The following is a 12,138-nucleotide window of genomic DNA, read 5'->3' as shown; positions in this document are numbered from 1 at the left end:
ACATCCAACTAAAAAACAGGCCATCTCCTATGACTAACCAAGGCAAGAATAGCATGAATAGTCTCCATGCAAGTTGTAGGGGCAAAAGTATCATGGAAATCAGCACCTAGGCGATGTGCAAAAACTTGTAGCAACAAGGTGAGTCTTGTGCTTGTCCAAAGAGCCATCACTATGGTACTTGGTCTTGAAAACCCATTTGACACCGATCATCTTCTTATGAGAGGCACCTGACACAAGGAACCAAGTGCCATTCCACTGAATAGCCTCCAACTTGGCTTCCATTACCTTCCGCCAATGATCAGACTGTAAAGCATCTTTTACTAATGTAGGCTCTTGATTGTGCATAACACGGGACATCAAACAATAGTTAGAGCAAACAAGCTCCGTAGAATGTACCTGGTGCCTCCGTGACCTCCGTGGTCCATCCTGTGGTTCCCACTCCTCAGGGGCCCCCTCAATCCCTGAATCTCGGAGGGTGTCACAAGCCCAACAAGGAGGAGGCTGGATCTCTCCTCGTTGCTCTCCATCTACTTAAGACTCAAGCACATCCACCGGCGGAATCTCCACTGGGGTGGTCAGTGGAAGAGAAGATTCGGAATCTAAAGAAGATTCGGAATCTAAAGAAGATTCTTTATCAAGAGTCTCTGGCTCCAAAGGAACTATCTCGGGAGCCAACTCTCCCTTGGATCTCCAAGTACGGAGTGCTCGTCACCCCCTTCTGTGGCCGGAACTTCCACGAACTGCACATCTCAACTCGTATAGACATCCTACTTCACGAGATCATACAAGTCATAACCTTGGGACTAGGAACTGTAGCCAACAAAGACCTGTCATCGGGAAGCCGCCTCAAATTTGTCACGCTGTGTCTTCGAGATGTGCACATAGGCGTCACACCCAAGTATGCACATGCACTCACATAATATTTACACCATAGCCTATTCATGGTTTTGGATCCTCACATATGGGACAACACTTTTGACCCATCTCCCAATTCCACCTACATGTGCACAAGTCACTATACATATAAGTAGACACACCCCTTAGAGAGAGCGCAAGTTGGCTTACATGACTTTTGTAGATGATCATTTGAGAGAATGAAGCCCCATCAATATCGGTGGCCTTTGCATCCTCAACCTTCCATGTTTCGTTTCTCTTCTTTTGATATGCCATCGGTGATTCTTCGTGCATGCATCATCTTCTAGCAGTTACCTCATCTTTTGGACATCATCTATAGTATTAGCACAAGCATCATTTTCTTCTTTATGAGGCGCATCATTCTTCATCAGCAAAGTTCTTCATCCACAACATTTATTCCTCCATCAAGACTACTTCTTCATCGATTGTTTCCAGCATTCCGCATCTTTAGTGCATGCCGAAGCATGCCTATGACATGAGTTCCATGGGAGTGGCACTTGTCTAGGAGGGGACTAATGTTAATGGTATTTTGAGAAGGTTGCAGAAGTGCAAGTGCCAGCTACTATTTTTTGGAAGGATTATAATTTTATGGAGCTTCATTGTATTACTTCAGGCACTTGTGTGTTATTGTTGTAGTCATGGATGCCTGATTATCATGCCAACATACTATTTTATGAAAGTCATACTCACTCTCGCACACATTGTATTTATCACCCATAGTTGTATTTATCGCACCTGCAAGTGTTGTGTGGCTTGCGCATATGTATTTGTGATTAGATTGGCATAGACAACTACAGAAGTGCAAGTATTGACTACTATTTTTTGGAAGGATTATAACTTTGTGGATATTTATTATATTATTTTAGGCAATTGTGTAATATTTTTGTACTCATGGACACTAGATTCTCATGGATATTATTTTGTGAGAGCTGGGGTCAGTCCCCGTGTACATTGTATTTATCACCCGCATTTGTATTTGTCGCACACATAAGTGTTGCGTGGGTTGCACACATGTGTTTGTGATTAGATTACTGTAGGCTTAGTCTATTTAGGTTAAGGCTCAAGCATGCTATGAGGATTGATTGACCTAGGGAAAGCTTCAAGTGCCCCATGACTTCATTATTTTCCAAACTGATACGCTCTCCATCAACAAAGAAAAACATAAGTCTCAATTGATTACTCACTTTAGCTACATTGTAAGATCGTTTAGTGTAGACGATGAATCAAAAGCAATTCCCAGCCAGTGTGGTAGATCCCAAAAAGTGGGTAGGATGTCCAAAAGAGAGTGCAAACCCTAACCCTAAAATGATGCACTATCCTAGAGAGGTGACCTAACCTTAATCCTAATTTGTGTTTATATAAGGGTGGGAAATCTCAATTGTATTAACCCTTTTGGTGCATACATGCTACAGAAGCTCTATCAATGCAACTATTAAAGCTTTTTATTCTCTTCTTCTATTCTATTATCTTGTCTCCATCGTTGAGAGTGAGTGAGTGAGAGGTGTGCTGAGTGAGAGACTAAGTCGTCTTCTTGCTTTTCTCTTCTTCTCTGCTAGCTTCTCAACTTGTTAGTGTGCTTGGTGGATGCAAAGAAGTGATGGCATTGAATCATGTTGATCATGGTCGTGGAACCATCATCGAGCCTTCAAGCTTTCAGACTACCATGAGGGAAGATAAGTTGGTGAGTTCACTACACCTGGAAGCTAGTCTTATGTTCTTGCTCTCTTGGTTTAGAGAGGAGGATGCATAGTTAGTTAGAGTGGAGTGTTGAGAGACAAGGTGAGAGATTGTCCCCAAACTGAGCTGCAACTTTTGAAACAATAGAAGTTTGTCCAAAGTCTTGACTGTTCGTGTGTTTTGGCTCAATAGCAGCTCAGCAACAAGGAAGAGATGACAGCTTATGCTGAAAGGAAGTGATGCTTATGGAGTCCGGGGAGCATGTTTTGGTCAGCGTGACTACTGGATCTACCAAGAATGGTTTTTCATGTCTTGAAGAGTACTAATTGTTGGAAGTGCAATTAGAGGAAAACAACTATTTGAGGAAGAGAAAGGAGGTTACAACTGCAAGTGGAAATCAAATTGGGCTAGAGTTGTAGGATTGCACAAAAGAAAGAAGAGTGGGGGCTACTAATTGATGTGTTGAAGTATGGAGGCCAGTTTTGGGTTGCACATCTGCATGTACATGGAAGCATGACTAGTTAGAGTACAATTGATTCAACTAAGAGCTTACAGCTAACAAAGTATGATTGCAGAAAGAAGATGATGAATTTGATAATAAAGAAGAAGACGAAAAGCAAATGCCAACAACTTAGTTGATAATGCTATGATCGAATAACATTGACTAAAGAATGCAACTAATACGCAGGAGAAGGAAGCGGCTGAAGTACACTGCAAAAAAAAGAGGTGTGAATTGGAAATGTATAAAATTGCTGCTACAAGAAAGTCTCGTTAACTAGCTTGTAACAAATTCATAAACCTTGCAAAGCTAACGCGGATCAAGTTGACAAGTTACCAATGCAAAATAGCTCGAACCTCACAAAGTAGTGTGGTATTTATGTTATGGAGTTCAAGAGCTTCCAAGTATAATTCTCTTCTAGATTCCTCTCTCCTAGATGTCATCAATACATGAAGCTTGAATGATGATGAGCTTGCTTTGTACTATGCCATTTCTAAGTATGTATGTGTAGGAAAAAGCTTTTTGATTATGGGAACTGTATCACCCTGACAACGTAGCATGTGATGGTAGGGTAATGGGTTATTGACCATTTTTGCTTGCTTTGGCATCGGCATACATAGCTTATTTTATACTCTTGGTGTATGAATAGTTTGTGTAGTCTTGTTAGATGGTGTTTTGGGTGAGCTAGTGCCCTAGAAATGTTCATAGTACTTACAATTTTCATAAGTGACAAAAGATCAATTTCATAACAAACACCATACGATGGCTTACTTTTTGAATGCAAAGGATCTCCTACACTTTAAGGAGCTTGGCACATAAGGCATTGTCATAATTGTCAAGGTAAGGAAATATGGGAAGATCTCAAGGGAGAAAGCACCTAAAGGGGACTCAATGATATTAATAAAGCTTTCTTCCTCTCTTACTTACTTTCTTCACACTGAACCCTAGAATATATTAAAGCAGTCCTAAAATGCTATATATTTAAGTGTATGAATACTAGCCCTACTCGTGTATAAATTTTAAAGTACAGGCTTCACTCTCGTGCCTTTACATATGGATCACAAAATACATATAAAGAGTACTAAATGAATATCTTGCATGCTTATATCAAAAGAAAATTACGTATAACTTATGATCCTTAAGTTTATGACCTCCAAAGTTGACAATGTCATATATTACAACACAATTAAACCATAGACATGATTGCTAAACATGCATTTATGAGTGCATCTACCAAAGCATGCAACATCTCATTTAACAGTGCAAATAGTAGAGAGCTCCTAATGTCCGTTTTAATACATACTTAACATGCATAAAAATTATTGCAAAGTGGACCACATGTCAAATCTTGCATCTAAAATCTTAAATATGAACAATTGAATTAAACATAAAAGAATTTGAACGAGTTAACAAATTCACAAAGAATAAGAGAATGACACACGATGGGGCCCACCAACCTCTCCTATGACAAAAGCCATGGTTTGCCATCCTCTATTATGAAATATTGATTATATAGCTATTCATATTAATGTCACACACACACACACACACACACACACACACACACATATAAATCTAACTACAAAGTTTTGTATATTAAGAGACTTGTTGTAGCTTGCTACAATTGATGCGAAAATTTCTCTATGTCAAATCATGATGTTTTGACATCATTATTGTATCCAAAACATGGCCTGATTTCCAAAACGGCTCCAAAAACTCTAAACTCTGAGTTTATATGAGGGAGAAACAAAAAAACTAAGTTTTTTCTTATTCTCCTATTTTGCACACGATCCTACTACTTTTATAAAGAAAGCTAGGAAAGCATGAACCACATAAATAAAATAACAAAGCATTCCATAAAGAAAGCTTATTATAATAAAAGTTTATTTTAAATCTATTATTCTAATATTATTTATATTAAAGATATCAAATCAAATAATTTAGTAAAGAATACTAATGATTCATTTAATATTACCACAAAAGAAGCTTAAACTTGTAATTCATAAATAAATTAATAATTTGATAATGTATAATAAAATGTATATGTATATTGTTATATAGTATACTTACTATATATATTCACCTACATGTTATTTATGTAATAATTTACTTGCCACATCACAAAACACATTAGTATTCTTCCATCTATTTACCAGGCATAATAAAACCAATATCACACATGCATGCCTCATGCGATAAATTAGGAATTCAATGATAAATAAATAGAATCCACGATAAGTAAGAATAAAATCAACTTATTTTCATATTGAATTTTAGTAATTATGTGATAAATATGATTCCATAACAAAAATTAGACTATAGTGTGCATAAAAATTGGGCTATAATGTGATATTAAATGTACATATGAACGAGACTAAAAACATAAAAATGTTCAAACCTTCTATCACTTCATTTTTATTTAAAATCTTATTTAGAGATAAATAAGAAAAAAGAAGGGTCGAGGGCAAAAGTGATAGATGAGATGTAAGATGAGATCCTTGTTACTCTATATTGATATATATGTTGTGCAAACTCTTCTATAATGCAAGTCTTATTTGGCATTGTAATTTTACAAATACATAGTTTAAGAAATTTTTAATTAAATTTTATTGTTACACTTTGTTCGATGTGGTTGATAATAATAACTAAATGAAAAAAACCAAGAAGCTATTGGTTGTAGAATGGAGTTGCAATTTTACCATCAATAGCTCTATAGTTTTTTAATGACAAGATATAAAACATTTATACGTACATTTACAACTATGCTTAAATTTCAATAAGGCTACCTATAAAAGTACTGCATCTAAAATCATGCTTTGTCTTTGAAAATTACATGCAACTTTAGAGCCATGTATTTTAACATAAGCTCGAGTATAGAAATACTTGTAAGGTTTCTTAAAAAGTTCATGAAATACATCTATATGGCCATCTACAAGCCTAATCCCTTGTTATAATAGACCTAAATTTACACCACACAAAGTATATTCACATTCATATGCATAAAAAGCTCTCTTTCCTTTATTCTAATATGTGATTGCAAACTTTTATTCTCATCTAGATTACAGGGAAGTTTTGGAGAGCATTAATTATTACTTTTCCCATGTACAATTGTTTGTGATGATCATTTCTTTGAATCGAGGCATAGAATCTATCTTGTACATGGTACAAAGAGATGTTTACTTTTCTTAATATGGGAGTAGTTTTGGATCATCTTCCTATGAACCAGAAAAAGTGGTTCACTCTTTGGAGCTAATGATTTGAAGTCATATTGGGTCAGCTATATCATAGGATCTTATCCAAATTCTTGCATAGAGTGGTGCTTCCCAAGAGCAAGAAGTGCATATGGAAGCAGCTCATCAAGGTTTGTCGGGTGGCCATTTCTCTACTAAGATAATACTTTGTAAGATTCAACAAGCTAATCTATGGTGTCCCAATGTGTATGATGATGTTCCAAAGTGGACCCAAAAATGTGATTCTTGCCAATAGCTGGGCCAAGCTCTTGCATGGGATCTCGTCTATGTCTCCACGCGATTCTTTCATTGGAACCATTTCACAAGTGGGGTTTGGATTTTGTGGGATTCCTCAAGCATGCCACAACCTGCACTCAAAATAAATATATCCTCACAATAATTAATTACTACACCAAATGGGTCATGGCATGGACCTTGAAGGATAATTCTACTCGATCCATCAAGTGACCTACAACCTTCTTCTTGATCATTCATAAGAAGTCTTCACCATACTATTCTCAAGCCAATGGATTGGTTGAGTCCACTCAACAAAACATTGTGCGAGATCTGGACTAAGCTGGCAAAGCACCATTGGAAGGACTAGGATAGCAAACTTTCAACCCCTCCATAGGTAAATCATTCATCTTTTTAAGTAACTATTAAGCTTTTTTCTTGCAATCTAGCTTTTGCTGTCTAGAAGATGTTACATTGTTGAAATTTCTGGTGCCTAGAATGTGGATAGTGGTTGCGGATCGTCTCCTTCCAAAGGATTCTTTACCTTTCTATTTCGAAGCTCTTTCTCAAATGGATGAAGAGTGGATCCGAAATATTTACCTTTTGTCAAAACTTGAGTTGAGGTAGAAATAACAAATGCACATCTTAAAATGCTTGTTTAAGCTCAAACAAGCCATACTAGTTTTCAACACTAAGGGGCAAGTTGAAGTTCCAGAGTAGTGGTTCATTTTGGGTGTTCCACAATTTCGGATCCAATGCATTTAACTTAATGGATCTATAGGGGAATCTCCTTCCAAATACAATGAATGGATTCAAGCTATAGCATTAGCATGGTAACAAGCTAACATGTTCATTCCTGACTTTTGATGAGTTTGTGGAGGCTCCCAATTCTATAGTTTTTTCTAACCCTCTTCCTCCCTCTAGCTCACAAGTTTTTATGGTAGCATGAATTGCAATACAAGTGTATTTTGGTCCAAATCAAATTGGTTGACATGGGCAGTTACTCATTTCTTTGTGCAGGGGGTCACATTGGCACTAGTATGGGATTTCGAGATGCAGGTGATGTTTATGAGCCATCATGTGCTTTTGAGCTAACATGGCACACATGCATTGGTGGAAATAGTTTATGACTTCTTCGTTCCTCCAGTGACATACAAAAGCCAATTTCTTTCTTTTTGGCACCCAATTGCAACACCTTGCATTGTGCTTGTCACTCTCTCCTTTCTTCTTGCCTTCACCAATGCCATGTTCTCTTGCTTTTTTGTATCTTTGCAACAATGGTGGATTACATCCTCACTTATGACATTGTCATTTGTTGCTACCCAAGAAATTGGAGCTTCTAGAGGACTTGGTGCAATCATTACATTTGCTACCTTTCACCCAATTGCTTTGGACATCTACTACCATTCACCCTAAAGCATATACAATCATGAAGCAACTTACCCAAGGGCCTATGGTGCAATTGGGGCAGGCTCACTCTATGAGCTCAATGGACAACAAATTTAAGAGCGATTCCTTTTGCAATGATAGGCAAGTGTGAGATAGTGTTAAGCCTATCCATGAAGTAGATGCGGAGTGTGTTGAGTTGATGCCAGGAGGCATATTCCACGGTGGATTCTGTGAGGTTTTGCGGTGGATTCAGTAAAATTATATTTGACGGGGCTCATACACAAGGTGGATTCCTTGTGCGAAAAGTCGATGGGGACACCTGTCCTTTTCGAGCGTCACGTTCATTTAATGTGCAAGTGGGTGATTCCATAGTGGGTGATTTCGCAAAATACACATTTAAATTAATAGACGTTTATGAGTTTAGACTGTGCACTCGTATTAAATTAAGGTTAGGACAAAGTTCCAACCTATTTATTTATTTTGTAACTGAAGACTGCTAGGTATTCACTTTTATCGGCTTAATTTTATTATTTTCTAACAATTGTGAATGCTTCAGTTGGATGTGTAGAGTAGGTGGTGTTGGCACTGGGAAGCACTGGGCGATAGTGTGTATTCATGTTATTTAGAAGAAATTATCATTTTTGATAGGTGCGCGCCCTAGGCGTCATGCCAATATTTATTTTAATGTGCTTATTTATTAAAGTGCTTGACATATATTTATTATTTTGTATGTGCATGGACACACGATTTAAATATTCATTATTGGTCATTGTATTTGGGCACAACCCGACACTTGGGGTGCCCAACCGCTTTATTCTTTATTTGGACAAAAGCAAACACAAAAGTTAAAGCATGCTAATTATAAATTTGGGCTATTTTTGAGCTTGGAGATGAATAATATATTAAATACATGCTTTGTGGAGCGCTCACACAAGGCATGGGGGGAGATTGTACCCAATTGGTCTTCTTGCTTCATGTCGTGCAAGTCTATTCTCTTGGATTTTGAGCAAAAAGTAGAGTTCTTTGTTCTTGGGGACCTTCCAGTGCTCGCTACGTATGCATACGACATCCGATTCGTGCACAGTGGTATCAGAGTGAAGCTGAGATCGAGAACTTCCAATCACTTACCATTTTGCGCAAAGGCGAAGCTCCTAGAACGAACAGGCTCTACAGTCCATCAATACCATCACATTCCTAGCAGTGAAGAACCTTCTGCTACGCAGTCAAATTGCGAGGGACCACTCTCTGGAGGTGGAGGACCACCCAAGAAGTTCCTTTGCTAAGTCTTCTTCTTCTCAGAAAGAACAAGCAATAATTTTACTTAAACTTGAGTTTAAGCTTTAACAAAAGCTTAAAATAAGCTTAAGCTCCATCAATTTTTCAAACGACGGCGGGAGTATCTTGTGAACGGCGACGAATCCGTTGACGACATGTTGCCGTCCTGGTCATTTTGATTCAAGCAAAAGACGTTTCATTTAGATCTTAAAGAGCTAAAGCTTAAAGCTTTCTAAGCTTTAAAGTTTAAATTCTCCAAAGCTCCAACCTCTCCCATAGTAGCATTCACACTTGTTTTATCCCAAACTAGTTTCTGACCTCCCTGCAAGCCCCTATTCGCACCTGCGTTGTGACAGAGATGAATTCCAACAAGCAGAGAATCACACACAAATTATATAGAAGACGTATCCGCTTGGAAAAAGGCTGACATCAATTTATGTAGTTGTGAGAAGAAAGATTGCTCAAAAACCACTTTTTTTATAAAAAAAAAGCAAGCCTTGTAAACAACCTTGAGGTATGCTCATCCTGTTAACAGGATTTTGAGTGTGTGAGGTTGTTTGAAATTTTGTAGGATGAATGATCAAAATCTGGAAGATTTTATGACTGAAGGTGATCTACCAGAACCAACGATGGAGCAAAAATTGGACCTAATTATGATGCAGCTTCAAGAGGAACGAAATGTCTTGTGCATGGTAAAGAAAAGATTGTTTTACATGATGATGGGAGCACACACGATTTTATTTCTGCAATATTGGTCAAAGAATTGAATTTACATACTATTTCTACTCATTATCGCATCAAGGCTACATTCTTAGGCACTAAATACAATGGAACACAAGAAGTGCATGACTTAGAAATTAAAATTAGTGACTTAGTTGAACGTGGAAATTTCTTAGATGTGCCTCTGCAATCTGATGACATTATTTTAGGAATGCCTTGGCGTCATCAATATAATCCCGATATCGATTATTCCATGCATTCAATGAAGATCCATTCTCATGGGAAACAAATCACATTGCATGGTATGCACACTTTTGATAATTTTGCATTGCTTAGTCATACACGGGCTAAACGAGCATTAAGAAAAGGTAGCAAATCCTATTTAATCTAGGTAAATGAAATTGAAGTTAAGGAAAAAAAGATGCATCCTAGGCACACACAATTTCTTTCACGATTTAAAGACTATTTTGCTGTTGACTTACCACCTAGTTTACCACCCACACGTCCTGAAGATCATAAAATAGACTCAATTCTAGGTTCTCAACCACCATGTAAAGCACCTTATCGACATAATTAAATTGAACAGAAAGAAATTCAAACTCAAGTTGAAGAATTGTTAACTCGAGGACTTATTAGGCCTTTGGTGCACCTATCCTATTAGTTAAAAAGAAAAACAACACTTATAGGATGTGCATTGATTATCATGCCCTAAATAAAATCACTGTCAAAAATTGATATCCAATCCCTAGGGTAGACGATCTTATGGACAAACTACAAGGGGCTGCAATATTTAGCAAAATAGATCTTAAATCTGGATACCATCAAGTATGACTAGATACATCTGACATTTTCAAAATTGCATTTAGAACTCAATTTGGACCTTACGAATTCCTTGTTATACCTTTTGGATTAACTAATGCACTGGCTACATTCATTCGTATGATGAATCACATATTTTTGAAGCATCAGCATTGTGTCATTGTTTTCTTTGATGACATATTGGTTTCTAGTAAGAATGAGAACAAGCATTATGAACATTTATATTTGGTTTTTAATTTACTAAAAGAGAATCAATTATATGCTAATCCTGAAAAGAGTGAATTTTTCCAAACACAAATTGAATACTTAGGATATATTAGTTCATCCGAAGGTATTAAGGTTGATCCTAAAAATATAGAAGCAATTTTGAATCGGTCGATACCTAAAAATGTGCATGAATTACGTTCTTTCTTAGGTCTTGCTAGCTTTTACAAAAAATTTGTGATAAATTTTTCATTACTTGCATTACCTTTGAAAAATCTATTAAAGAAAGGTATTGTGTATCATTGGTTTGAAAATCAACAAAAGTCTTTTGATTTACTAAAACATGCTTTAACCCATGCTCCTGTATTGCAACTCCCTGACTTTACTAAACCATTTTTCCTAGTAGTCACTGACGCTAGTGGATCTGGAATAGGAGCTATCCTTATGCAAGATTCCCATCCCATAGCCTACTCCAGCTGCAAGCTTAAACCCTCTGAACTCAAGTATTCTACCTACAATAAAGAATTGCTAGCTATAGTACAAGCTTTACATCAATGGAAACACTATTTAATGGGATCTGAATTCATGATTAAAACTGAACAAAAAAGTATCAAACATCTCCTTAGTCAGCCACAAATATCTGACCGACACATTAAATGGGCTACCTTTATTCAAAGTTTCCATCCACTTATCCAATATCAACTCGAAAAAGAAAATGTTGTTGCCGATGCCTTAAGTAGAAGACCAACTATTCATAATATCTCTGTGATATCTTTTGATTCTCTTATCCCTATGAAAGATACCTATGATCAAGACCTTAGTTTTCAAGCTGATTGGAATCAATTAATTAACAATAATTGGATTGCAATTGATTCATTGTCTTATGCTGATGGATTTATGTTTTATGAGAAAAGGTTATGTGTAACTGTTCCATTTAGATCATTTGTATTGCACTAAATTCATTGTCCCCCATATCAAGGCCATAGAGGTATTATTTTCACTTTACGTACTTTGATTGAAGATTTTTATTGGCCACAAATGGAATCCGATGTTTCTAACTTTGTATCCGAGTGTTTAATTTGTCAAAGAGTTAAATGACACCATGGTAAGCAGTATGATTTGTTAATGCCTTTACCAATCCCTGAAAGACCAGGGGAGCATATTTCAATGGATTTT

This window comes from Lygodium microphyllum, chromosome 25, assembly GCF_053477565.2.
Source record: "Lygodium microphyllum isolate KBCC chromosome 25, Lygodium_microphyllum_v1.1.10, whole genome shotgun sequence".
In the NCBI taxonomy this organism is placed as follows: Eukaryota; Viridiplantae; Streptophyta; class Polypodiopsida; order Schizaeales; family Lygodiaceae; genus Lygodium; species Lygodium microphyllum.
The sequence above is the reverse complement of the archived record's forward strand: the minus strand, read 5'-3'. Positions refer to the sequence as shown.